Genomic DNA, 27873 nt, shown 5'->3' on the forward strand with positions numbered 1-27873 from the left:
CATTATTCATTTGGCCATCACTCCCATTCATTCATTTACTAGACCTAGTATTCTAACCATCATCCGTCATTGTTATTGTTATTGATTTGTTCATTCATTCATCCATTGTCTTCTCATCTTCATTTTAGCCCCCATCCAGCCAGCCATTCGTTCATTCCATTTATTCATATATCACTCCATCTTCTGTCCATTATCATTCATCCATTCATTATAATTAATCATTTTCCCATCAATCCTATCAATCAACCATAACTCCTGAACATGTATCCAGTCATTTCAATTCATTCATTCCAATCTGTATTAGTTCATTCATTTACTTTACTGTTACATCATTCCAGCCACCTATCCATCGTTATTATTCATTCATTTATTATAATCTTCATTTGACCATCCATCCATTCATTTGTTCTTTCGTGTACAGTATTCGTGTATCATCGATCTATTTTTCCACCCACCATTATTCATTCATTCATCAAACCATTTATTCAATATTCCTTTGTCAGTCAATCATTTCATTCCTTTATGAGCTATCTGCGTCACCCACCATCATTCATGCATCCATTGTAATACCTTTAATTAATTTATTCATTCCATTTATTCAAGTATTAGTCGACACAGTACGTCTATCATCTTTCACCTTTTCAAGTCATTAATCTATTCATTCATCTACTCTATCGAATCATCCATCCGTCCATCCCTCTGTACTGTAAATATATCAATTAGTACATGTTCATCCATTCCTTTCTCTGCCACCATCCATCCATCAGTACATCCCATCATTTGATATGAATGCGGTTCTGTGAGAGTTGAGAAAGTCGGTTCGATATTTTATGAATTTGTCTCATAAAAGTGTGACTCATTAAAATGAATGTAGGAGCCATCTTCACATTGACTCCATGCAGCGCCAAATATTTGGGACACGATTCAATCGGCTTGCGCGCCATCAAAATCGATGGCTGTGCACACTTTCAAGTACAAACAATTAACTGATAGGGGCAGTGTGGTGCAAGTATTCAGATCATACAACTCAAGTACTGTACATTGGTTAAAGGAAGAGGAGACACCAACGAAGAAGAAATCGGCGCTGGTATACACGTCCGTGCTTGGCACCAGGAACGATTAAAACATGTTTCAATAGAAGACGGCTTGGGAAGAAATACAGACTCGGTGCATGTAAAATAAGAATTTTCATGGAAACCGAGGAGTGACGATGGACATTATGAAAAAAAACAAGGAAAAGTGCGAAGTTGGCAGGTAAGCACAGGTGTGCTGTGTGTGGAAGGATTTGGTTTAAAATGAAGGAAGGAAGGAATGAATGAATGTATTCACATAAGTGCATACGCGATTTTCACACATCTACAAATATGTTTGTGATTTTCACATGTGTTCATATGCATTTGTTATGACTCATAATCTGTAAATATTCCGTTTTGTGTGTAAAGTGTCTAATGTGCGTTTGTGGCTCAGCGGACATTCGCATTTACTTTTGACACAAACCTCCCCCACGTAGATTCAGTGTTGCTGTCTCCACTGAACGGGAACGAGCTCGCTCCCGTTTCTGGTTAAAAAAATGGAGATTGAAAACGGAAAACGAGCCCTTATCTCATCTATGATATGTTGATAAATACAAGTTAGGAAACAAAATGCGACCGTTTTGTGTTTCCCCCAACCCCCCATAAAACACTTGGCACAAAATTTACAAATGATAAGTCATGACAAATGCACACACTAAAATAAAAAACGAGAAATCATGCATGTATTTTTGTAGAATCGAAAAACGCATGAAAATTTCTGATGTATTTGTGGATCTGAAAACTGAAATAAAATATTTGTCCATCAATGCAGATTGGACCTAGTATCGAAACTTGCGGAACACCACTAGTTACCCATCTAACAACTAATGTGGGCCAAAGGTACCATACCTAATGCAAGTAACATAAATAATGTAACTCAGTTAAGGCGCTGAGAACCCTAAAGTAACGCTTCTACTTGCTTGGAGGAGATACAGTAATAAAATCCACTGAATTTCCCAGGGTGGAAAAGACCTTGCGATGACACCCATAAACCAATTTAAAATAGAGTTTGTTGTTGTTCTGATGAGGTCAAACGTGACTTTCGGCTTTATAGAAGACTCATTTTTTTTCCCACGGTGTGTTCATTTGAATGGAGGCAACCAGGAGGCCTTGGGAGAGTTTACTTGACATTTCCATAATGCCAAGCCCGGTGTGGGCTCCCTCCGGTTCTGCTCGAGGTACAGCCCTAATTCGTGCTTCTCGCCACCACCATCACCATTCGTACCGTTAAAATATGCACCTGCCTGCACACGAGCAGATAATTTATGGAAGTAAGCGGTGCCGTTATTTATCACTGAGGCAATGTCGACTTTTTATGTCTCCTGCATGTTTTGTTGATTAATGCGGCGACATCACTACATCTCGAGCCCTCTAGATTGAAGGCAGGTGCAAATTACAAACTGCCATGGATTTTGAGACATGTGGCTATTTATGTCATTTGTTGTACCCTGTAGAGCACATTGATGGTATTTTTAGAAGTACATTAAAAAAGTATGAATACGATTGGAAAAAAAAATTGAAATGAGTAGAAAAGTCAACAAAAGAAAAAAAGTTTGCCAAATTGTGAACTCTTTAAAAAATTACATTAAAAAAACCAAAATAAAAATCAACTCATTTACTTTATAAAATAAATCATATATAATTAGATGATCTGAGGAGGAAAAACATCTAAAAAACGTTATTTTACTCTGGTAAGCAGCCAGCTCTGAATTGCAAATCCCTCACCTGCATAAATAAATGCTATAATAAAGAGAGAAAAAAGAACAGTGCAAAATGTCAACTTTCATATCAAATACAGGCAACAAAACGACATTATTCTCATTAAAATTGCTTGTTCAAAAAATTTTTTTAATGGAGTAATGACTCTCCATCTCGCTATGTATTGATCGATCGATCTCGATTCATCTCGAGATACTTGATATACATTGAGGAGCAGGTGTCTTCAGGCTACACAGTCTGTGTGTGCTGTGCAGCTTCGAAGTTGCGCACCGTCACCATGGAAGCAGAACCATTTCCTTCCAGGGGGACCCCGGGCATGATCCCGCGACGGATGCAGCCAACACAATGAAGAGAAAAGATGGACACGAGGCCAACACGGTCAAAAACGAACCTATCAGAAAAAAGCTACTTTCCGCATCAAATTAAGGAGACGGAATCAAAGCTAAGCTTATTTACATATTGGATATTTTGTCATGTTATTGAAAAAAACAAAACGGACCATTCAAAATCGGATTATTAAGATGAATGAAAATAGCTTGGAATCAAGACATCGTGCTCATTTCCAACCCAAATGATCTCTCAAACCCAATAAAACGATTTCAAATTTCTGATGATGATAAAAGGTGACTTTTCAAAGTTGGGAAACAGCAGACTGATCCATGGTGACAAATCGAGGAACGTACGAGGAACAGACTTGTCGCAGCTCGTGGGAATTGCGATAAAAACCATCTCCCACTTGTGTACTTTTTACTAGGCCTTCCATTTCATTCATAAACACACTGTACGCATTTATTTTTATTTACTGCCGCCTCTACGACGCTAACTCACGGCCATCTTTGCCAGAGCCGTGATGAATTTTTCAGCGCTCCATGTGCTTTCTGCTGAATAACCCATGTCGTATTTTAGTAAAGGGGGCACCCACGCGCGCGCGCACACATATATATCCCAAATCAATATTTCACGGCCATCAATAATTCTGTTTGTCTCCCTGCGGCGCGCTGGCCTCCACCGCTCCCTCGATGGACTGCATGTCAACAATGTTGCACCAGTACAGCCGAATCGCAAATATCAGGAGGGTGGTGTGACACCAAAGCACCGGGTAGACCAAAGAATCAAGAACTCGACGTGGGTGAACTCCACTTGTTTACGATTGCGATAAATTTGGAAAGCGTAATTTGGTGATTTATATGACAATGCTTACTTCTTTGGGATACTTGAACTTAATATTATGATTTTACGCGGCCCACTCCCCTCTTTTCATCAATTTGTTACTTGTACTCGACAGGTTTGGAGGTGCTATTTTTAAAAACGGATTGCAGGACAATGTTTGTTGCTACTGGTGTACCTCAGGGAGCTGCTCTAGTCCCCAAACGTGAATTAAATTTGAATGATGACAAAAATAAAAACACGAGGCAGAACGATTCATTGTTGAAAACTCAAGATGGCAATATATGATAACTAAGAATGCTGACAAAATAAATACTGTAATACATAAAAAGTTTACAGAAAAGCAAATCTGTCATATTATAAAACACATTATAAATGAAATGAAAGTATTAAAGTGAAGAACAATATTTTTGTAGATTTTAATTTATTAAATTTATTTGTAAACATATGTAAAACTACTTTTAACTACCTGAAAAAAATCAACCAAATAAATTGAAATTAAGATCAAAAGCAAGTGGTAGAAATAAGAAGAGACAAATGAAATGGGAAATTTACATTCATTAAAACTGCAACATTTCTATAAAATGAATCGGCATCCACATTATTTTTCATCAAAACTGAGACGGTTTGTAAAAGAAAACATTGAATATATTCACGACACTGTATCGTCTGCGTCCAATCAGCCTTGGGGGTGGTAATAAGCTGCTCACGCAACTGCAACTAAACAAGCTGCTTTGCCTCGCGGTGTCTTCACAGCCGCGATGCTTGCCGCCGTTTGCATCAGCAACATTTTAGCATGTCACGATGCAAAAGCCGCGTGGCACGTGTGTGTCTGTGACCTTCTCGTCAGGTATCTACTTCCTGGTTTCAGCCCACCGTCAACTATTTCGCTCATCACACTTTTTTTTTTCCTTTCTACGCATTGGCGATTTCAAGCGTCATTTATTTGTTTGTCTATATTTATTTTCTGTTCTATTGTTTTGTGACACAAGCAAAGAGCATTATTTATGATGATCATTATAATATCCACCACTGGTTCCCTCCATCTTGGCAAAAATAGAAAGAACATGAGTAAATACGAAGATTACGCGGGGTAACAAGCTGCAGTGCGGCTTCTTCGTTCTTTTCTGCACGTTTATGATTTATGATTATTTTCACAGTTAATTGAAGCACTTCCTTCACTTTTTCTGCAACATTGAACATTTTCCGTGCGTAGCACACAATGATGACGTGTACGCTATTAGTCGTCGTCGTCGCCGCTGTCGTCGAACTCGTAATCGTGGTCTGAGTTGTATTATGGACAATGCGTGTGCATATCAAGGTTTATTATAAAAACTAATGTTGAAAAATATTGAGGATAAAAAGTCCAAAGTGCTTTGAGAATAACAAAAACGAACTGAAACGGCATTTTAACATTTATAAGACATATAAACGAACAATACTTAACCCTTGACACAAGCAAAGAGCAGCTGGGGCTGGACAACAGCATTTAAATGTCAGGCAAAAATAGCAGCCTTTGTGGGCCTAATCACATGTTTTGGCCATAAACATGTACATTAATGCAGTCACACGCTTTTGCAGGAACATCAGTGTATCTGCGGGCGTGGATGTGTTTTGGTGCCACAATGGAAATTTCGATTTAAATCCACAGCAGCGCGACTGAATGTGGTTAATAAGCTGCCTGTGGTGCCATTTACCTTGGAAGAGGCGTAAACAGTGGAAAGTAACCAAGTCACTTCCCCATAAATCTCACTTTTCTCAGAAAAACGACATGAGCTATTTGATGTGAAAGTAACTCCAGTCAAGTAGGAAAGGGGGAAAGCATCACTCATGTGGTTGCAGGGGGATGAGGTGTTTGGGAACAGTTTTTGGGGGGGGTAGACTTTTTATTATTATTATATATTTTTTTTATTGTCACCAAAAAAGGCAAAGCAAAAATCTAAACGTACACAGTCCACACTGAATATCTTTGAACACATTTACGTTAGAAGTAATGTCCTCGCTGTTGATGGAATGCAATGGCTAGCAAAAGTCAACACACCCCCTGGACAAATGCCGGGTTGTTGGATGGATGAATCATTTCAAAACGTTCCACCTTTAATGTCATCTGTAAGTCAATTGATTTGAAAAATTGTTTAAAAAATGAACAATAGATAATGTGGTTGCACAAGTCTGCACACCCTCCTACAACGTGGTGATTCAAAATCGCTCCGGTTAAACCCAAACAAAGTTCACATGTTCTAGTAGGCTTTCTTCTGACATTTTTCAGTGAGGATAAGCAGTTATATTTGGACGATGCGAATGGGTGGGGAAAAAAATAGACCTGATGAGAAAAACAAAAACATTTGAAATAGTCGTCACTGTCGGCACAAAACCTTCAAGCAGAAAAGACCTACTAGAACATCTGAACTTTTTTATTCTTTTATGTACGATATATTATATGTATATATCCTGTAAAACCAAATGAAATGAAAATGAGGGAGATGCGAGAAAATGAAAAGTCCTCTGATGGCACTCCAGAACAAGCCAAATTGTCTAATTCCAATGTTTAGCTGCACTGAATCATCTTCATCATCATCCTTCTCCTCCTCATCATCACCATGAAAATAATAGCCAAATAAACCTGATCCCCCACAATGCCAAGCACATCAGGTCTTTAAATACGCCGCCTTGAATGTGAAGCCAGCAGCAGCAGCAGGAGATTTAAGACATTCAAATCATTTGTTGGTGGGTAATTGCGCAATCCTTGCACTATATGTTTTTATTTATGATGATCATTATAATATCCACCACTGGTTCCCTTCATCTTGACAAAAATAGAAAGAACATGAGTAAATATGAAGATTACGCGGGTAACAAGCTGCAGTGCGGCTTCTTCGTTCTTTTCTGCACGTTTATGATTTATGATTATTTTCACAGTTAATTGAAGCACTTCCTTCACTTTTTATGCAACATTCAACATTTTCCGTGCGTAGCCCACAATGATGACGTGTACGCTCTTAGTCGTCGTCGTCGAACTCGTAATCGTGGTCGGAGTTGTATTATGGACTATGCGTGTGCATATCAAGGTTTATTATAAAAACGAATGTTTTTTTTGTATACTAATGTATACAAAAAACAAAAAAAATATTTTGTCGTTGAGGAAAAAAAGTCGAAAATGCTTTGAGAATAACAAATAAAAAAGTAACAACGAACTGAAACGACATTTTAACAGCTTTAAGACATAAATGAACAATAGTTAACCCGTTTCAGGTACAGCGGTTACGACAGTGGACAGTCGATCATGTTATCAGGTTACAGGCTGCATGAAAGTGAAAATGTGCATTTTCATGATTGCCACTCAACGTCACACTTGAACTTTCAGGGTTTTAAATGTACAGTAATCTCTCGTTTATCGAGGTTAATGGGGACCAAAAAAAAAGTCCGCAAACGGTCCGCCAGAAGCTGCAAAACAACAGCGAGTCACATAGCGCAACATATACAGTACTGTACTCCATGTATAAAAAATATATATACTGTATATATTTTTTTAATATGTTTGAAAAAAGTAGCGAGGGATCACTGCATTAATTTCAGTATTGCCGTTTTGGCCGTACAGATGAAGGAAGGTCAAATATTTGTTTGATAATTGTAGTTTACTTCATGTGATTAATCAATGCTTAGTGACCTTGCATTTGACAAATACTGCATGTATAAAAAAACTAAAACCAATACACTCTAAACTAACACCAAGCATTTTCAAACAAATAAAAACCAACAGACTTGCTCCAAAACTAATGACGTCGAACTGAATTCCCAAAACAAACATCAACACGAAATAAAAACAAAATCATATTATTGCTTTTCAATAATTAACACGCAAGCGTCACCGCCTCTTAAAGTGTCGTGTTGTCACGCGTTGGAGGAACTTTGTGTTTGCATGCTAATTAACTTTCAATTTCTGAAATTAAAAAGAAGAAAAAAAAAAGAGCGGAGCTGTCCTTGGTGCTGAAAGCAGGCTGCATGCTCTTTATTGGGTTTCATACGCGGGCGCTCTAATTAAGAACACCACACACACACACACACACACACGCACACACGCACAAACAATCAAGGAGCGAATGTCATCTAACAAGGATGAATGTATCCGGTGCCTTTTGTTTTAAATTGACTTATTAAATGAAAATAGCTGCTTGCTACTGCTGCAGCACCATAAATTGCACCCTGTTTCCTTAGAGTAGTTCAACCGCACATCTAAAAATACACACTTCATCATATCTACTTAATATAATACAGAAATGTGCACGTTTAATACGCCAAATTTAAAAAAAAAAAATTGAATGAGGCTTTAAGGGACCAAGCAGGTGAAGGTTGCATGTGAGGTGAAAAAAAACTTGAATGTTGTGGAAAATCACCATTCGTATGAATAAATAGACCAATATGGGAAAAATATGACAGGATTTAATTGTTTATAAAACATAACAATGTCACTTTGTCATTGACTTTTTCATTGCATCGCAAAAAATATATATATTCGCAAAGCCGTCCAAAGTTGTGTTCGTGTACGCTCCTCCTTTGGCGAGATAATAGCTCACGGGTGTGGCATATCAAGATATTGCTTCTCAAATCATCTTTCCCCTGTGAAAAAAAAATGGAGAGAAAAAATTGTATGAATGAAATGCATTTATAATAGCTGTTAATTCTACACGGATTTTCACTGCTTGCGAGCCGGCCCACTTCCTATCCGACACGAATAGCGCCGTCCACGGTACAGTTTTTTTTTTTCTTCTATATTGAAGCACTGTGTTGGTGAGAAGCAAACATTGCGTCCAACACCCGACAGTCAACATTCTCTCTGACGTTGGTCACATGATCCCAGCCTGATTTATTTATTTATTTTTTCTGGGCCAGGTGCCTATCAAAACATGCTCTGTTTCTAATCTGCATACAGTATTTGCGCGCCACTAAAGAGGCGCGGGGGCGCAGCTGGGAATGTTTAACCTGACGTTCTGGTCCAATTGTTCTGCTCCGCTCCCGGTTTTCTCAGCTGTGTTTGAGAAAAAAAGGGAGATGAGCGTGGACATGCACAGTGTAGCCCCGCGTGCTCATTTGCATTCTGCCTGCGGGGGAAACAAATCCTTTTGTAATGGGTGTTTTTTTTTCCTCCCCTTTTTGTATTTCTTTTTTTACATGAATGAATGAAGCATAAAATTCATGCTATACATCAGAGCTTCCCAAACTCTTGATTTTTTTTTTCGAGGAGCTTTCATAATCTAAATGCCAACCAACCATGTGTATTCCTCAATGCAATGGGTATTAGAAAGTCACCTATTTTCCGGACAGTTGTAATCACACGGTGACTGAAAACGTATTTTCCAAGCTCGAGGGCGCTAAATTTGGAGATGGCACATGCATTCTGATTTCCATCCGTGTGCAAGGCTCACTCTGCCCATTTGCCAGTTCGCTCTGCAGCATTCTGGCCGTTCCGGCATAGAAGTCATGATATGGCTGACGAAATGACAATTCAGTGGCAGAAAGTCGCTCTGAAGTTACGCCTGCTCTGACCATGTCTAAATCATCCCATTGGCCGCCAGTGGGATGATTGGAAGTAGGGGGGCACACAAAGTGCGGGGATAGATGCACGCGGTCAATAGAGATTATCACAAGCTGAGGGCTCCTGTTTACACGTCATCTGTTGCCATACCCGCAGAGCATCGTGACAATGCTCCAGTCGCACACACGGATCACCGTATCCTTTTCCACGCAGTGACGTCTCCATGTGAGATGTGCTTGTGCCACATTCAAAGAGAAGCCCTTTTGATAGATGGCAAACAGAGCCAGCTGTGTTGAAACCCACAACGGCGCAAACCGCCCCTTTAAAAAAAAATGCTGGCATCTGCAAATGTACTAACACCCAGTCTGACATTCCTCTGTGCTGATTTACGCCTTGCGCCATGCCGGATTTGTGCCGGTGACAAATGTAAAGCCCAACGTTTTAATGGGGCGCGCACAGTGGGCAAATGGTTTGCGCAGTTGACTGGCAGTTTTCAGGTTAGGCGTTCAAAAATCACAAGCGACCAACGTCGCATGGAGTACATTGTATATAAAGTGGCATGTGACAATGCATGGAGAAGCCGCGTTTTCTCGGAATTGCATTACTGAATGGCATATTTGCCCACGGGAGACTTTGCCAGTGCAGTGGTGGGGATTTACCACAGAGAGATGGATGAGCCTTCGAATTGAGTAACGTTCCTGCTGTGCTCGCGGGAAAACAAAAAGCAGCCAGAGCGTGGGTGGATTTTCTTGATTCCACTTCATTTTCAAAGAAAACCAATCCCAGATGACTTCAGCAAGGAAAGCTAGGTACACCTTGCACTGGTCGCCAGACAATTTGCAGAGCGCCTACACACAAATAACCATGCACGTTCACGTCCAAGGAAAATGTAGCATCTTCAATGAACGTAGCATGGTTTTGGAATGTGGGAGGGTGGTCGGTAGGAAGAAAAAAACGAAACAAGGATGTACAAGAGAATGGCCGGAAACAGAAGGGAGGAAATAAGAGGAGGGAAGGAAGGATGAAAGGCAGAAACAAGAATGGTATGAAACGAAGGAAGAATGGTAGGAGGGAAAGGATGAAAGGAAAGACAGAAGGTCAGAAGTGAGGAATAAAAGAAAGAAAGAAATGGAAAGAAGGATGAATGAAGGATGAGAGGTGGGGAGTATGGCAGGAAGGAAAGAAAGGAAGAAGGCTATGGAGCATAAAAAAACGATGTATGAAATGTAAAAGGAGTGGATGGAAGGGTAGAAGGTCGCAAGGAAACATGGATGATGGAAGGAAGGATGTTTGGTATCTAAAGAAAGGAAGAAAGACAATGGAAGGGAAGAAGCAAGGATGGATGAAAGCCAGGAAATGAGGGCTGGAGGGAAGAAAGGTTGGAAGAAAGGGAAGAAAGAAAGGGAAGATGAGGGCAGAGATTAAGAAAAGGAACAAAGGGATCTGTGGTTGTCAATGAGGCTAACGAGCTTCACCGTGCCACCTCAGGTGAGCCCGCAAGACCAGAATGTCAGGACCTTGTCTTCACCGCATCCAGCCGACAGAAATGTGACGTTTGCTTTGTGTCCCGCCCTCTAATGAGCCTGTTAACATTCCGTTGTTGCTCCCTAATTGAGTCCACGGCTCGCCGGATGGAAGCGAGCAGGACTCAAAATAATTACTGTACCCCCACCCCCCGCCGCCCCCTACCCCTTTCGTCGTCAACGCCTAATGAACTTAAGCGGCATATTTACCACACAGGCGGCCGCGTGGCAAACAGATGGCATTGAGTAAAATAATAAAAGCGGGGCGCGCACCACTGCTTCATTGGATACAAAAAGCTCCCTGCGGTTGGAAGGATGGAAGGAAGGGAAGAAGGAGAGAAGACAATAAGGGGCAATGAAGAGAGGGAGGAAGGATTGAGAAGGAAAAGAAGGAAGGAATAAGAAAGGAAACCCCGATGAAAGCTAGCAAGGTATGAATGACGGAACTGAAGATGGTGAATAATGAAATGAAAGGAAGGTCAGGAGGAAGAAAGGATGAAAGAAGGAATCGTGTTAGGAAGGCGGGAAGGAAAGGAGGAGGAATGAAGGCACGCAGGAAGGAAGGCACCAAACAAGCGTGGTATGAAAGGAAAGCGGTATGAAAACAATGACGGCATCAAAGGAAGGCTTTAAAGAATGGAAGGAGGGAATCAAGGACGGCTAGAATGGAAGGACATGAACAAGAATGGCATGAAAGGACTATTTAAAAAATCGTTCCAATCAAAAGTCACCGTCTAGTGCACTCCACTTGTGGAGGCAGCGTTGGAATGTTGCGGCATTCCCACCGCTAATTCCTCAGCGGACCTCCCCGCTACCGATCCGACTCGACCCCTCGTCCACGCTAGAAGAGGTCAACGAGTCCCCGCCTTAATCACACGCCTGACAGGCAGCTCGGGTTCATTAATCTCCCGAGAGGGCCGACCGCGATCACTTCTATTGATCCGCTGTCAATTGTCATATGTGTCAACATTGGAAAAATTTGTCTTTGTGGTGAGTGAGGGAGGAAAATCACGGACCGACCCTGTAATCATTCCGATCCCAGCCAGAAAAAGAAGCAGAGAGTGAGCCGAGTGGGTTTTTCTGACAGCAGACTACGGGTGAGATGTTGCCTCACACGGTAGTTCACCAATTGCTCATATTTCGTGTCTTTAATGATGATGAATTTGTCATATTAGCAGTAAACAATAAGGACTATCACTTGTCAAACATCCAAACTGCCGCTGCTTTTTAAGACGGAAAAACAACAACAAAGACCCATGTAAGTCTCATTAAAAAAAAAAAATGCTGAGAAAGAAGACTTCATCACAGTTAGCATCCTCGACGGACCTTATTTGCAACAGATACTAATGCCTAACAAGCATACATTTGGACATGTATTTATACTTTGGTGTGTTCCGGAATCATGGAGGCTTTGACATGAGAAATGTTGATCCACATTCAACTTTGTACTGTATGGTGCTTAATGTGTTCCCACGGGAGTGGCGTGCTCTTTGTTGAGGAGTTCAGTCAAACTCTCGTTCTTGGAACAGTCAAGAAGTTCAACTGGAGCACAAATAGACTTGAAAAAATAAATAAAAAACAACCTGACAGCTCCACGTGCTCCAGAATCCAGCTGCTGGAATGCCTGGACCACATCACAGCAGTCCTAACATTATCAAGTAAAGATGACAGGTCAGACAATCGATCCTTGCGGGACTCCACCTGCAGCTTGAAGTGGTTGTGACTCTCGTCGCATTACGAGTAGCAGACAGACAACATTCTCCATTTCGGTGTCATCCCAACCTAATAAAGCGCCGCCCCGCAGGGTCTGTCTGAGTTAGAAGTCAAATGCTTGTTATCTGCTGCAATTGACAAGCGAAAAGCTTCTCAATAATCCCACTAATAAGTGCCGGGGCGGACAAGGGTCTCTCATGGTTCGATCCCAGTCTGCTTCAGGGGAGAAGCTGTGCTGTTGTCAGTAAAATTGACTTTAAAAAATAAAAAGGCAGCAAATCAAGGTGTTGCATTGAGACTTGGAGAAGAAATCCAATGGCGGCAAATTGAGTCCTCGTCACCTGAGTGACTCTGACTAGATGTTCGGATGTATTAAGTGACATGAATGAATATATGCTGATGCTTTGCCGAGTCTTTCCTTTTTTTCTTTTTTCTGCTACAAAAGGAGCAGAGAATTTAGTCTGTTGGCCAAATTGAATTAATTTTGGAAGTGCTGATGAATGACTCCATCATCCGCGGCAGACCGTAGTTATCCCCCCCCCCCCCCCCAAGTTAATAACGTGAGGCCCAAATCACTTTCTTGAATTTTCACCACAAATTTAGAAGCTTTGATGTTGGTTGCCTGCTTCAGCTGCGGGGTTTGTCCCATGAAGCCTTTGCTTTTTGGCACCTCTTATACATCATTTAGCAATTGCAACCTCATCTGAAACCAAGGGCTGGAGATTTGATTACAGACGTGCGTTCCTACAGCAGCACGGTCACCCGAATTTGTATGCAATTACTGATGAATGAGGTGAACTGCGATGTAACGCGGGTTCACTGTGAGGTGATGCCTTTCATTTAGTACAAGAGTCAAATATATACTGTATATCTTTTGTTTCTACCAGTCTCCCCCCCCCCACCCCCACTCAAGTACTTCTACTTGAGTAAGGAGTGTGAGTACCTTTGTCACCTCTGCTTGAGCCATGCAGTGTAAATAGAGTCTAAGTGAACCAGCACCAAATGAGGTTTGACAAAAAAAAAAAGAAAAAAAAAAGGCCGCTAACGTATCATTTTCTGGCAGAACCATTTCGCCCGCGCCTTCATGAACAGTTCGGCTTCGGTAGAGATCTTTGCTCGACTGTTTGTAAAGTCTTTTGTTGGACAGATCCCGTTTTTAAATCTAGATGATGTTGGGCTTAGAGCGCTAGTCGGTGAAAGGAAAAAAAAAGACACAAGGAGCGGATTGAATTCGGCTCTTTGTTAGTCTGGAGAAAATGTTCCCATCGATTGTGTTCTTTTATTCCTTTGCGACCGCTTCTAATATCTACGAGGAGACCCTGCCAGTGTGAAATCTCGCCTTGTACGGAATCGAGCACAAAGGCTGCGGCGGCTCTTTCAAAAGCGAACCGCGCGTATGTCATGATCTCGCCCGTCGTACTTCCCGATGGTTTGCTGACCGACGGCCGCCGCCGTCAAAAAGGTTTGATTGGCCAAAACTAATTGGACGGTCGACGGAGGCCATTAACGCACGGTTCGGGGTGACTGCCTCTCAGTCCTGCGCGAACTTCAAATGTCATCCGCCTCCCAATTACAGCCTAAACAGCAATTTACCTCAGTTAATTACCCCAATTATTATTCAATGGAATGCCAAAAAGACTCCGCCTCCATTCGTTCCGTCTTTAATTTACACATCACGGCTCATAATCTGGTCAAATATGGGCGTCCTGCGCCAGAGGCCACCTTCACATTTGCATATTCGCACAGGGGAGGGGAGAGGGGGGATGACGATGACGTATTGCGGAGAAACGAGTCAACGCTTCTTAATGAGTACAGAGAAAGATGAGGGATGTAATGAACGCTTTGAGCTTTATGGGTCTAAATGCATAACCACTCTTGAGACGGGGATTTACGAGGGCTCTCTCGGAGATTTACAGCCAGATTCTGATTAAATAACAGCACAGTTGCTCATTGTGTCAGGAAAATAAGGTAAGAGGGAGCCAAGGAAAAGCTCGGGGTGTCGTTTTCACATCGTTTTGTCCTTCAGCTTTGACTTTTTTTCCCCCATCGAAATGTGCGCAAAAAAGCCAAAAAAAAGAAGGGAAAAAAAGCTCAATTGTGGCCTATTGCATGTTTTCTGTTTTTGTCAGCTACGTATTCTAATAAAAATTAAACGCGGCCCCCATCAGAAGATTAAGCGCAAACAGTGTTGCTTGCTAGTTTTTAACAATTTGCTATATTCTAACGAGAATAATATAAAAAAGATTCCAAGACCATGTTTTAAAAGATCCAAAAGAAGGGGATTCCAGTCACTCTATAGTCACACTGTACTTCATGTGTCAAAAAGTTTTTTTAATTATATTTTTTATTTGTTTTTATTGTATTATTTAAATGTATATGTATACATATAATGTTTCACACAATTTCTCTTCTAAAAGAAATTAACTGTTAAATGGTACAGCAGTCACATATTTTAATGTAAAAACTAAAATATAATTTTCATTTGGAAAGCCAAATTTTAAAGTACATTTTAGTGGAGTTAAGATCTTTTTGTTTGTTTGTTTGTTTGTCTGTCTTTAATTCCAACAATTTTAAATGTTGTGCTATTTAAAAAACAAGATATCACTTTTTCAACAAATTGTAAAAGTTGAATGTTACACTCTATCTATAGTTAAATTATTTGGAAAAATGAAACCAAATGAATAAAATAGACCACACTACTCTTTTTTGTATTTGTATAATAATGACATCAATATAATCTAAATTTGCTTTTGCCAGAATAGCTCAAACCTAACTATCGAATTGATTTGGGTTATTTATGAGCTAAAAAAAAAAAAAAAGTTCATTGCCCATCACTGCTTTGGATGCTCAGTGTAGAAAGAAAACCGAACCAAATTTGACAAAGCTGTCAAAAAGACTTCTCTCCGGTTTGCTGTCTGGTGAGTGCAATGATCCACCGCGATACATTAACAAGCATTCTAACGGGACTATGTTCATTTATCGCTTTGGCATTTTAGCTGGGGAGGGGCAGAGGGTAAAAAAAAAAAAAAAAAAAAATCATCAGTGAGCATTCACCCGCGAGGGAATCGTAATTTCTAGTTTAAATGCATACAGCTTGTTGGCAGAAAGCGTATAGTCTTCTTCGTCTCTCTCACTTTCACAACAAACTTCTCTGCAGACAAATTTGTCTTTGTATCGGGCTCGGGCCCTGATGCCGTTCCCAACAGGGGGTGGGGCTCCGTGCTCCTTTGCTGAAAGCGGTCTGCGGTGTAGCAAGAATCAGCATGGTCATTATCGACATATTGGAGCACTCGTAGCCAACTTGACTCGACCCGATTGGATTGTGCGCAGAAAGAAAAGCCACACAAAAGGCATCTTAACCAGAAAAGAGATGATTCTCCTTTTGCTCGATTTGACGTGCAGGATGGAGACAGACAAGCCTCGTACCGATTATCTTATTGCACGCTGTCTGATTGCTAGGGAAGAGGATTCATGACACTTTCCAAATTCCATTATTGATGTGATTCCTTATTGATCCTCCTTTCGATTCTTGTTTGGCGAGGGACTACAAAACACAAACAATATATGTTGTCATTTCACCAAAACGTCCTCATGAGGGTCGCGGACGGGCTACAGCCTATCCGGGCTCTTTTCCGGCCGTGGGCGGGGTCCAACCTGAACTGGTTGCCAGCCAATCGCAATCGACGAGCAAGCATTCGCATTCACAGTCGCACCCAGGGACAATCTGGAGTGTTCCCATTCATCTGCCGTGCATGTGTGTGGAATGTGGAAGGAAACCCACGCAGGCAGGGGAAGAACATGCAAACTCCACACAGAGCTGAAATCGAACAGTGCTAACCAGTCGACCACCAGGGCAGCCCGATTCAAACATTTGCAGCAATTATTCACCTGTCATCCCAAAAATGGATGAATATGTCAATCATAACAAGACGCAAGAAAAAGTCTCGGAAATCATTTTCGAGTTTGAACAGGTCGTCGGTTATTTTGATTGGAAGTCATCATTTTGGGTACAATTCCAGGGCTTGACAAACTCTTAGCGGAAAGTGTTTCGAATGAGACCCAATTGGAACAAGGAATCCGAGACGGATGGATGATGCTGAATTTGCCAAACGTGATCGTTTCAAAGAGTTTCCATAAAAACGAGCCCATTCGTCATTTTTGAATGAGTTTTAATTTTGATGGCATCTCATCTTCGAAATAAGTCATCCGTTGCAACTGAACCTGTCCCCACCGGTGACTGGTGTGCCAAACGGCTTACTTGACGAGGACACCCATCCGTAGCGGTCACCCAGATGATCTTGGAATCACGGTCCACCTGAGTATCGCCACTCCGAGCCGAGGCTGTCACTCAGCTGTCGATTTCACGCCAGCGTCCGGCCTGAGTGTGACAAAGCCAACGTCCCATGTGGGGCCCGTTTGCGCCGGCGTGTCCTTGACCAAAGTCGAGCCAGCCGCTGAAGTGCACCGCAATTTGTCACTCACACAGCTTTGGATTTGAAATCCCTACAAAATGGAGATTAAGAAATACGACATGTTGATGTTGTCAGATGCGAGTACTTTTAAATCGCTGCTTTGCTTGTGTATGTATTTTTTTTTTGGGCGGGGGAGGTGGTCGTCAAACATCATCTATTCAAGGAGGCCGTTTGTCGTCTGATTAGCTCGGTTTGTTGACAAATTCACACATTTAAAAAAAAAAGACGAGAGTGTCATATTTTTTCCAAGAAGCATTTAGCCACCACCGCTAACACAGAAACGTATTAACCAAGCAGCTAACCTCATTTGAACTAAGCTGTCCTCTCTCTCACAGGTGAAGGCGGTTGACCGGGGAAAGCCGTTGAATGGAAAAGTACCGACGGGGTGCAAGTAAAGGCAGGTAAGGACCTTGGTGTACTCACTGAATTGATTGAAATACACACTGAATTGATTGGTCACCCGTTTAATCGCAGGGCACATAGAGATGAACATTTTTCACCTTTGCACAATTTAGTCTTCCACAAACATAACAGGCATGTTTGTAGAATGTGAGAGGAAGTAAATATAATCCGCACGCAAGCACGTGGGGAACATGCCAACCCAGAACTCCAGAAATGTGGGACGGACATGGTAAACACTAGACAACCGTGCTGCCCTGGATAACATCGTCTGCCCTTAACCATTGCATTTCGGCGCATGACGGCCAACGGGCACCCCAACCCCACCCCCGTTCGTCCAAAAATATTCCCGGGCTGAATTTTGGTCCCGGTGCATCCCCGCATCCACTGATTTTGGAATGCAACCCAAGCACGAAAGGTGAGGTGCCCTTTGGTTGAAGGCGGAGCCTTTATTTCTACGTTACTGACCACATGATAATTCATATCTACATTGCAGAAAGACATTCAGGAAGGTCTTTATTCACAATTACCTGTCATTGTGTTGATTGGACTTTCATGTTTTAAAAGACCAAATTGGAGAAGAGCAGTACCAACAATGTGTTGAATGTTCCATGGGACTCGAGATCCTTTTTTTTTTTTTCGGTTTTGGATTGACATCTCTGATGTGGTTTCTGCTAACTCTAAAATAAATTCCCCGCCGGAGCTCCATCCCGCAAGCGCTCACGCCCACCGCAGGGGATGCTGCGCCTGCTCCAAGGGCGTCTTCCCGCAGAAGGGCAGCGGGTGGAGGCTGCACTGAGACAAGTGCCTCGGGGCAAACGGGGATGATGCAGGAATATGTTGGCACGACATGGAAGAATCGCCACGCAGAGATGGCCGTGATATGCGAACGCAATGCGTCCACACTCGAGGAGCAAATGTCCTCATACGCTGTACTTAAGTATTACTTTTGCGTAAGAAAAAAGTCATCGACTGTATTTGCACATCATTACTACTCCCCACCGTCCACACTGTAAGATGCTGAAGTCAGTGGCATCTCATTGATTTCCATGCGCAACGTGACGAAAAAGCAGCAGTAATGAGAAGCGATGCCCACTTTTTCTTTCCTTCCATTTCCCAGCTGGAGGGCTAAATAAATGAGAGCAATTAGCCAAACGTAGATGTATTCCTTTAAGCAAGGGTTTTATCCACCAAGCTCGTTTCAACAAACTTGACACAAACGGAGCAAGCGCTTTCTTCCCTGAGATATATGTTCAACGCTTTCATCTGCAACCGAGTGTGACGAGAGATCATCAGGTGCCGTGCGGGAAATGCAGAAATGATGATGTTATTTGCTACAAATAATGCCTTTTTGTTCATCCATCTACGTGTGTGACGTATAGTGACAGGCAGTTCAATTTAATGCTCTTGTACGACGTTGTAGATGGCAGAAGGTCCAATTAACCTGTGTACAACTGTTGTCATTCATTGAATAGGAAAAAAAAAACAAAACATTTGTGTTCAACTAATATGCAAAGATCCCAAACCCGGATTGGAGGGGTTGGGGGTGTTGAGTAGTTTCCACGGGTGTTAATACGATACAAAAAGAAATTTCACCTTGTTTATCCATTTACCAGTGTCAAGACGGTATCTACGCACCACAGCGACAATAGTTGGTGCTATGCGTCACGCTGCCAACAAGTTAAGAAGGCCAAAATCGAAATAAACCTCACCCAGCCCAAAATTTTAAAAAGTCACAAAATATTGTTACTTGCTACTGGCTTCAACAGCAAAATGACATCCTGAAATTACGCTCAATGGCTGATTAAGGGTGCTAAAAACAGACAAACAAACAAAAACATTAGAATCACGCTGACACCGTATACTACGGCGCTTGGTGCCAGCGTTTAGTGACGGTCGCGCTAGTGGCTAGCAGCGCTGACGAGAGCTGTTGTCAAGTTTAACATGTCCACTCTGTCAGAGTCCTTTATCAATTGATATAAATTTAAAACCTTTCAGAAATTTGAAGTGTACAGTATTTGTTCAACATGACGCAGGTAAGCTTACTTGCCGAATCATACTGCTGAGTAAAGGCTTCACTCTGTGTTCATTAAATGCTAACATTAGCCAAAAATGTCCCTGCTTTTATTGCCCTCACTGTCACATATTCTGCTGTTCGCACGCCGTCGGTGGGACACACTTGAACCGGGGGTTGCCTTGTTTGTTTGTTTATTGAACATAAAACATATATACAGTAATAATTTGACAGAAAATAAGGTAGATAAAAAAAGTAAAAAGAAAGAAATCAATCTTCATTCAACACAGTTATTATGTTCAAGGGAGTAGGAAGAAGTAAAAAACTTATCTAGTCCTACCCCGTTATGTGATTGTATCTAATAAATCATTTTTATATCAATCAGAAAAGAAAAAAGTAAGAAGAAAGAAGTCTCCATTAAGGCTCATACTTTACCCTTAACCGTGATATTTTTACAACTTTTGGTTTGTATCGGGATTATATACTTCCACACCCTGACACTCTTGTGTCAATTTTCTCTTGTATTCATAATGGATATTTATATACCTTTCTCTATTTATCAACTTAGTTCTGATTTATCATTATATTTAATGTTTTGAATTTATCATTTTAACTCTGATTGATGTAGGTTGTTTGTACTATTTTTTTGAATTTGTTTTTGAACTCGGCAAGCGATTTACTCATTTTCAGGTCCGTTGCGAGATTATTCCACAGATTAACACCTTTGATAGATACACTTCTTTGCTTGATGTTTGTTCTTGTTTTGAGTTTTTTGAATAAGTTGGTACCTCTTAAATCATAGCTGCTTTCTCGAATTTCGAAAAACTTCTGGATGTTTTGGCAGAGCAGGTTATTGTGTGCTTTGTACATTAATTGGGCGATTTTAAAGTCAACCAGGTCATAAAATTTCATCGTATTTAATTTGATAAATAGTAGATTTGTGGGTTCCGTATATTTTGATCTATTAATAATTCGAATTGCTTTTTTTTGTAGGTTGAGAATAGGGAGTGTGTTTGTTTTGCAGGCATTTCCCCATATTTCCACACAGTAGGTCATATATGGTAATAATAATGAAGTGTATAATGTGTACAAAGATCTCTTATTTAGCACTTCCTTGGTTTTGTAGAGGATCCCTACGGTTTTGGCTATTTTTCTTTTTACGTTATCGATATGTGGCTTCCAACATAGTTTTGAGTCTATTACTAATCCGAGAAACTTGGTTTCATACGCTCTTTCTATCTCAATTGAGTTTACCATAATTTTAGCTTGGTGTTTGATTGGTCTTGTGCCAAAAACAATTAACTTCGATTTTTTCAGGTTAAGTGACAATTTATTTCTGTCGAACCAGTTTTTTAATTTGTTTAATTCGTTTTCTACGGTTGTCAGGAGCTGTTTCAGATTTATTCCAGAACAGTAGAAAGTTGTATCATCAGCAAATAGGACACATTTAAATTGTTTTGAGACCTTGCAGATATCATTTATATATAAGATGAATAGTTTTGGACCAAGCACTGACCCCTGAGGAACTCCGTGAGTGATTTTCAGTTGATTCGTTTTTTTATTGTTGAGTTGCACGTACTGATATCTGTTTTCTAAATAACTTTTCTAAAAGTTATTTATGCCTTTGGGGTGTCAGTCTTGCTCGAGGGCACCGCAGCAGTAGCGGAGGATCCCGTGCCGCATTTTCTCAAGCTTTGTCAAGTGTCGAACTTTTTGCCGCCTGACTTTTTTTTAATGGCAATAACAAATCATACGGTCCTAAAAAAAAAAAACACACATTTTTGATTCATTTTCCTCCGTTTGCTGTGGCTCGGGAGGCTTAAAGTACTGCGTAAATCAGTCACCGCAATCTGACGCTTGCAGGACTATCGCCGCTCTCGACACCACTGTCGATAACATCTGTGTTGCTCGCGCGGATCAAGACCTTCCGTCAGATTCCCGCAAATAATCACAGCGCGGACGCCAGGCCGCCGGTGGCTCGCCGGCGGCTCCCGCGAGGGCCTTTTGCGCTGCCTGCGAGTGAAAACAGCTTAAGCGCTTTCCATTTGCCGTTCTGCAGGGGAGGAAGTGATTTGTCCTTGGGGGACATCCATTCAGTCGAACGGTCACTAGCGATGCAGTCCGTGCCCCCGGAGACGCTGAAACCTGCAAGGTTTTTCGAAATATGAAGTGATGGGAAGTAACGAAGCGCAAATACTTTTTAAGAGATTTTGGTTCATGTTGTCAACTACAAAAAGGCTTCATGGTGAACGCATCGTATCAACATACACATTCGCCACGCATTAACTATGATTGGATGCTTACATTTTTTTTTTTTTATGTGCAGACATAAAAGCAAAAAGCAAAGCAGCGATTTCAAAGTCTCCCAATGCGATCTGCTCTAGCGCTTATATATTCCGTTGAGGGCCCTTCATTAAAACGTAAGGAGCGTCCATTGTGTGCGAGAAGTGCCTGAAAGCTCCGTCCCCGCAGCTTCTGTTCTCAAACACTCTTTGGATTTATCCAATACGCTTTGTCTGATATTAACACATCATCACACTCATTTTTCAAAAGTATCTCTTCCAAGCAGATGTCTCTTGTAACCACAGCGACAGCTCTGTCATTCTTTTTTGTCTTAACATTGGGTGCAAAGAATCCCAGATGAATTGTTGTTGTTTTTTTTCACTTCTTTGCTTGACAAACAAGTTACAAGCAATAGACTCCTCATTAAATTGAAATTAGGATCTTGATAGTCCTTTTACAGTTTACAACACTATTATGTTGTGATTCGGCTCTGGCTCGGAGAAAGGACATGGCGTGACATCTCGCCAGTTTCTCAATAATTGGGGTCAGAGGGACTGGCTGGTAGTCATCGGGGCCGATGATGGTGGTCTTTTGGGGATATTAGTAGATGACTTCAGGCACGCTAAGATGAGGGCCTCGGACAGCAAGATCTTAGCCAAGACCCCTGCCAGCTGGACTGCATATTCTTTGAGTACTCTCCCGGTCAAGCTGTCTGGACCGACAGCCTTCTTTGGGTTTACTGATCTCAGCGTGCAGCTCACCTCGTGCTCCCGCCTTCCTTCTCTGTCTGAGCTGGGACTGCCTTCGGTCCTTACATGTCAAAGCATGCAAGGAGGTGGTTCAGCTGCTGCCCGAGTGTCTCGTCAGCCTGAGCTGTCATGGTGTTGCCGGACTTGTCGCGTGTAGTAGAGTACTCGATTCATTTCAAAACCTACATGTCGAGAAGTGGTCTGACACATCCGCATGTGGTTGGAGGTGTGCTAATTTATAGTCGCGCGTGTTGCTACAGGCTTTGCCCGGTGCATTTTCCACCTTTGCTACGCATGACGTATGTTGCGGAAAACTGGGGCAATCAGCATGATTGAAACCCTCCACGATAATGTGCACTGCATCAGGATCATAATTCTGCTGGCTGATTGTTGCTTCGTGTGACTCATTCATGCCAACAGGTGGCACCCAACGGCCGTTACCATGACAATGGTGATCCAAACAGCTACGTAAATGCGTAATGTCTGCCGAATAGTCAATAAACAACCTTTACAAGTTACTATTTTTGGATCCCCCCCCCATATTGGTATGTGCCTCAACAAGTGACCCTCAAAGGTCAAAAAAGCCCTCGGAGAACAAAAAGGGATAATCAGAGGTTACTGTTACCCCTTTTCCATCCAAAGCACTCATTCGGCGCCAGGGCCAGTGCTGTGTTTAGTTGGTGCTTAACAAGTTCTTACAAAGAACGTGTTTGGCAAAGAGACGTCATTACGTCATCAAAAAGCGTCCAAACGTCACTGCTTAGGTCGACGTTGACCCAAGAGTGCCTGCGCTATTAATAATAATGCGCTGTTCGGATCTGCGGGGCAAATTAGCATAGCATCAATTACACTTGTATATAACAGTCAGGGACATGCAATCAGCCAAGGCTTCCGCAAAAATCTTGTGCCCGGAGTTCACTATTCAACAGTTTGTGCAAAACGCCCGCGTGTCCAGGCAGTCATTCCTCTACATCTGCGATCGTCATGATAACCCCGCCCCCTGAGAGTCTGGCCCAACAAATAATTGAGGCCAGCTTAAGCACCAGAGCCAATTTCGGTGGTAGAAAAAGAAAGAACCGGTGCTAAACTGGCCACTGGCCCGGAACTAACACTGGAACAAGCGCGCTAGAAAAGGACCATATGTTGTACTGGTGCGAAATGTTAAATTCATATTCAAGAATTGTTTGATGACACAGCCAAATCTTTCCGTGATTGTAATCCTCCCTTGTCATCTACAGCAACGAGATACTCCGGCTTGATTGACTGTATCATAAATCGTGATCTTTGCAGATTGAACGTAAAATAAAATGCCCAATAGGCATAACTGCAGATCATCCTTCTTGAAAGCAATTTCTCCTCCACTGTGGCACAATTGGCTGGCGTGCGGATACGTCCTGAACAACCGCTGTTCAAATATATATATAACCCCCCTTACAAAATACCTTGATTTCTTTTAGAGCCACTCTGAAAATCACATTTTCAATCACTCTGGCAGGCTCTCTGTACTGCGCACGGTCAGGCGGGGGGGGGGGGGAGAAACCTTCTTGGAGGATGGGGGGGGGGACTGATGAAAATGGCAAAAGGAGTTAAAAAGAGGGCTCTTGAGTGCTATTTCAACTTTGTGAATTTGTCGACTGGGGGCAAACGTTTGTGGCGAAATGGATCTTTTTTTTTTCCCTCAAGCGTCGAAAAAGAGAGAGACTCTTAACACATGGTGACCTCATTAATTGTTGCATATATGCTAAATTTAATATGACGTCAAGCACTAATGTCAACCAACCGTCCGTTGTGTGTAAGCACTCGTTAATCCTCATTAGGATGGCGGGTGAGCTGGAACCTTGTCGAGCTGACTTTTGGGTAAAATGTGCAGTGGCCCCAGGTACGATCGCACTCACATTATTGCAACTATTGGTGGAGGGTTCAGCTGAGAGTGAAAGCTAGCTAGCTAGTTGGGGAGGCGTCTTTCCAGGGCGTGCAGTTTGACTGTCTGACAGAAAACCCACTCGCATTTTCGTCCAGTCTCTTTACGTCAACGAAAAATGGCATTTCGTCTTGTCACGGTTTTGTCCTGAAAGTGCCGTAATGAGCTCATCACCGTCGTGTTGACGTCAGGAAGAACAGGGCCGTCAGCAAAATCATCTCATGGTTGTCAACGAAAAGAACCTGGAGTTACGAACGACCCTTTCATGCAATTTTCTTTTATGTGTCTAAATACAGTACGTGCAAGCTCCATTCTGCAAAGTGCCCGGAATTGCGTTGTGATTCTTGCGCTATTTAACCTTCGTTGGCTTTCTGCGTAATTCACTTTAAGTCTTAATGAGTCCTCGTAGTGACTTTAAGGTTACTGCAGGCTGTAAACGCCCCCAAAAAGCCCACATCAAACTCGACATCTGCTGTGCGGCAGCAGATAGAAAGCCGGAAGTTCTGCTTAACACACAGGCTTCTCCCAGTCACATTTCTAACAGCGGCCGCACAGATTTCTGATTGACGTGGCAAAAAGGTTTGACAGGATGCACATTTTCAACATTCATTTTATTGGTGCGTTGTTTACATTGAAAAAAAAAAAATCAACACGATCTCACGGAAGAGCATTCCTTGTACTGTAAATTATTTTAATGGCCCATTTTGAAATGGATTTGTCTAATAATGTAAGGCTACACTGTATTTAAAAAAAGAAAAATCATTTCATCACTGTGTTGCGCAAATCTATTTCCCCACTGAATGGTGCCTCTCGGTCACAGATGTCGATAGCTTCATCCGAAGTGTGACACACTTAAGATGTGAGCCGCTCAGGTGCCCGCTGGCCCGCTCGCGCTCCGTTGAAGCGAAAACGGACATCCACTTTGGCGAGTGCTGAGGGGCCGCGACCAGTGGTGGGCTTGAAGAATGAGCTCCATTTGCAATGATAACGAGGGTGGCGACAACTTTGTAGCTCTGAGCCCCGCCGAGCTCTGCCTCACACCTCGCAGCTGTCTCTTCTCGCGTCTTCTGCCGCTAAAGAGATAAACGCTCTTCTCTTTTGACGCCAACACAACCATACTAGAGGTGGGAGGAAGTCGCATATGTGCAAGTTGCGAGCACGTTGCAAGTCATTAACCGTCAGGTTTCAAGCAACTGCTAAGTTACTGTGGCAGAAAACAAGTAAGTCCACGATAAATTTCCAGCAATTCGACCCGAGTCATACTGGCTCGCTCAGTTACGTCATGAGAACTTTAAAATCTAATCCGGACATTGCGCGTTTCGTTCCCAATGTTGCACGGATGTGACAGTTGCCAATCAATGGTTATGAGTAAGTCTAGCACCACATTTCAACATTTATTTGTCCACCTAAGGGCCCAAAAAAAAAAGGCCTGATGCAGTCCAAGGCTTGGTACAAATGTCAGCTAGCAAAGAAAAAACTTAACAACGGGGAACCACAAAGGTGCAACATGGGGCTATTTTTAAAAAAATTTTAATGTAAAAATCCCAAAATAAATATAAGAAAAGACCATGGAAAAAAAAAATCCCGGCGTGAAAGTGAAACTCATAATCTACTGAGCGAGCTCGAGGTGACTTCTTAAATTTAGCGAATAGATGGTATGATTATTATTGTAACATTTGTTTTTAGTCACGCCCGCTTCTTTGTTCCTAGTCGGTTGAATCCTTGATTGGAATCGTTTCGGTTTCATGTCACGAGTCTTGTTTCGGGAGTTGTCATTCTTTTTCCCCAGTCCCCACGCACATTAACGTTTTTGAGTCGTAGATAGTCGTCGTAGAAGCGAGTGTGCGCATTTAACATTTAATCGGTTTGTCGGCCCTGACCTGTTTCGGATGATTTTATTGGATAATTTTATGAAAACTTCATAATAATCTGTCTTTTGTTAGTCCGGTGAAGGAGGATAAAATTGGAATAACAACATCGTGGTTATCTTTCTGCGTACCAGGCCTCAGGATGAGTATTTGAAACCCCCAATTTGAAGGAAAATATGGCAACGATAATGTTATTCAAAAAAGGAAATGACTAAGAAATCAAGGAAGCTGAACGTGTACTCTTGAAGTTCCCTTGTTCTACTAAAACCATTTAATTTAGCATAATTCCCTTTTTTATTGGTCTATGTTGATCATTGCTTTCATCCTGATATTTCCTCTTATTGCCCCCCCCCCCTCCCTCCAAAAAAAGAGAGCAAGACAGAGTCTTGGCAACAAGTTATAATTGCAAACCCGTCTTAATTCATCGAGCTTTGTAGTGTTGCGGAAGCTCTTAGCAACAATAAACAATCCAGCTTGGAGAAGCTGGCGGAAGTAAATTAAGTACTGAATAAATTAAGTATTTATGGGATCATTAAAAGCCAGCAAAAGTGTGGAAAATAACATGCTGCTTTTTTTTTTCTGGTGCCCCCCTACGTCCGACTGTACTGCTCAGATAGAGTGCTCATGTGTGCCAGAAAACCCACAACTATTGAAATGAGACACATTAATCAAAATGAATAAAAGATGCACCCCTTCAAAATAAATAAATAAATAAATTGTATTTTATTGGGTCTTGCCTAAAAGCTGGGCCCTGTTTGTTTTAGACTGCTCAAAAGAGAGCCAAAGCCATTTTTTTTACTAATTTAGTTTTGCATTAATGTGACAGGAATTTACTTTACTGCCTATGAATTAAATATTTAAGTAATTATTATTCTCATTTTTTAATAAAGAAAGTTGTTGTCTGTCACATTTCCCCAGCTGGCGTACGAACTTGAACGCCTCATGTCAGTTCTGCATACCGGGCAAGCAGGTGCCACTCAGATCTGATAAGTAAATCAATAGCTGGAACGTTTGATAAAGGCGTGATGCTATACGAATGGCTTGTTGAAAATGAATGTGAATGTTCGAGAGACTATAATTCATGTATGTACCAGTATTACTTTTGAAATAATGCTCAAATACGTGACAGTCCAATTTCACAATTAATCTAACCGCGCTAAAATGGTTGCGAGTCGTGCTTGGAGAATATTGAGTCGGTAATGAGCTCCATTAGCGCAAAGTTATGACTAGCATGTTGCTACCTAGCAAGAAACCTTGTCGCATGACCAGAGGAGGACATTTTATGGCAAGCCGCGATGTGAGTATTATATTGTTATATATGAATATGAGGACTTTTTTTAATCGTTTGTGCGGTTGTTTGTTGGGTGATACACTGCACTTTTTTTTTATACATTTGTTTTATTTTTATTGATTTAACCTTTATTTATCCAGGCGAGTAC

At 41.7% G+C, this 27873-nt stretch overlaps 1 long non-coding RNA gene across 2 annotated transcripts in view; it reads left to right on the plus strand.

Annotated features, from left to right (window-relative positions):
• Nucleotides 1-1085: 1085 nt before the first annotated feature.
• Nucleotides 1086-27873, plus strand: part of LOC147196952 (uncharacterized) — an 86235-nt gene continuing 59447 nt past the window's right edge. For both annotated transcript variants that reach the window (XR_015102480.1, XR_015102479.1), the window contains exons 1-2: nucleotides 1086-1254; nucleotides 17536-17601. This is a non-coding gene — a long non-coding RNA (uncharacterized LOC147196952). The remainder of the gene's footprint in view (nucleotides 1255-17535; nucleotides 17602-27873) is intronic.

Source organism: Hippocampus guttulatus, chromosome 12 (genome assembly GCF_054856545.1).
Source record: "Hippocampus guttulatus isolate MCC_2025c chromosome 12, RoL_Hgut_1.0, whole genome shotgun sequence".
NCBI lineage: Eukaryota > Metazoa > Chordata > Actinopteri > Syngnathiformes > Syngnathidae > Hippocampus > Hippocampus guttulatus.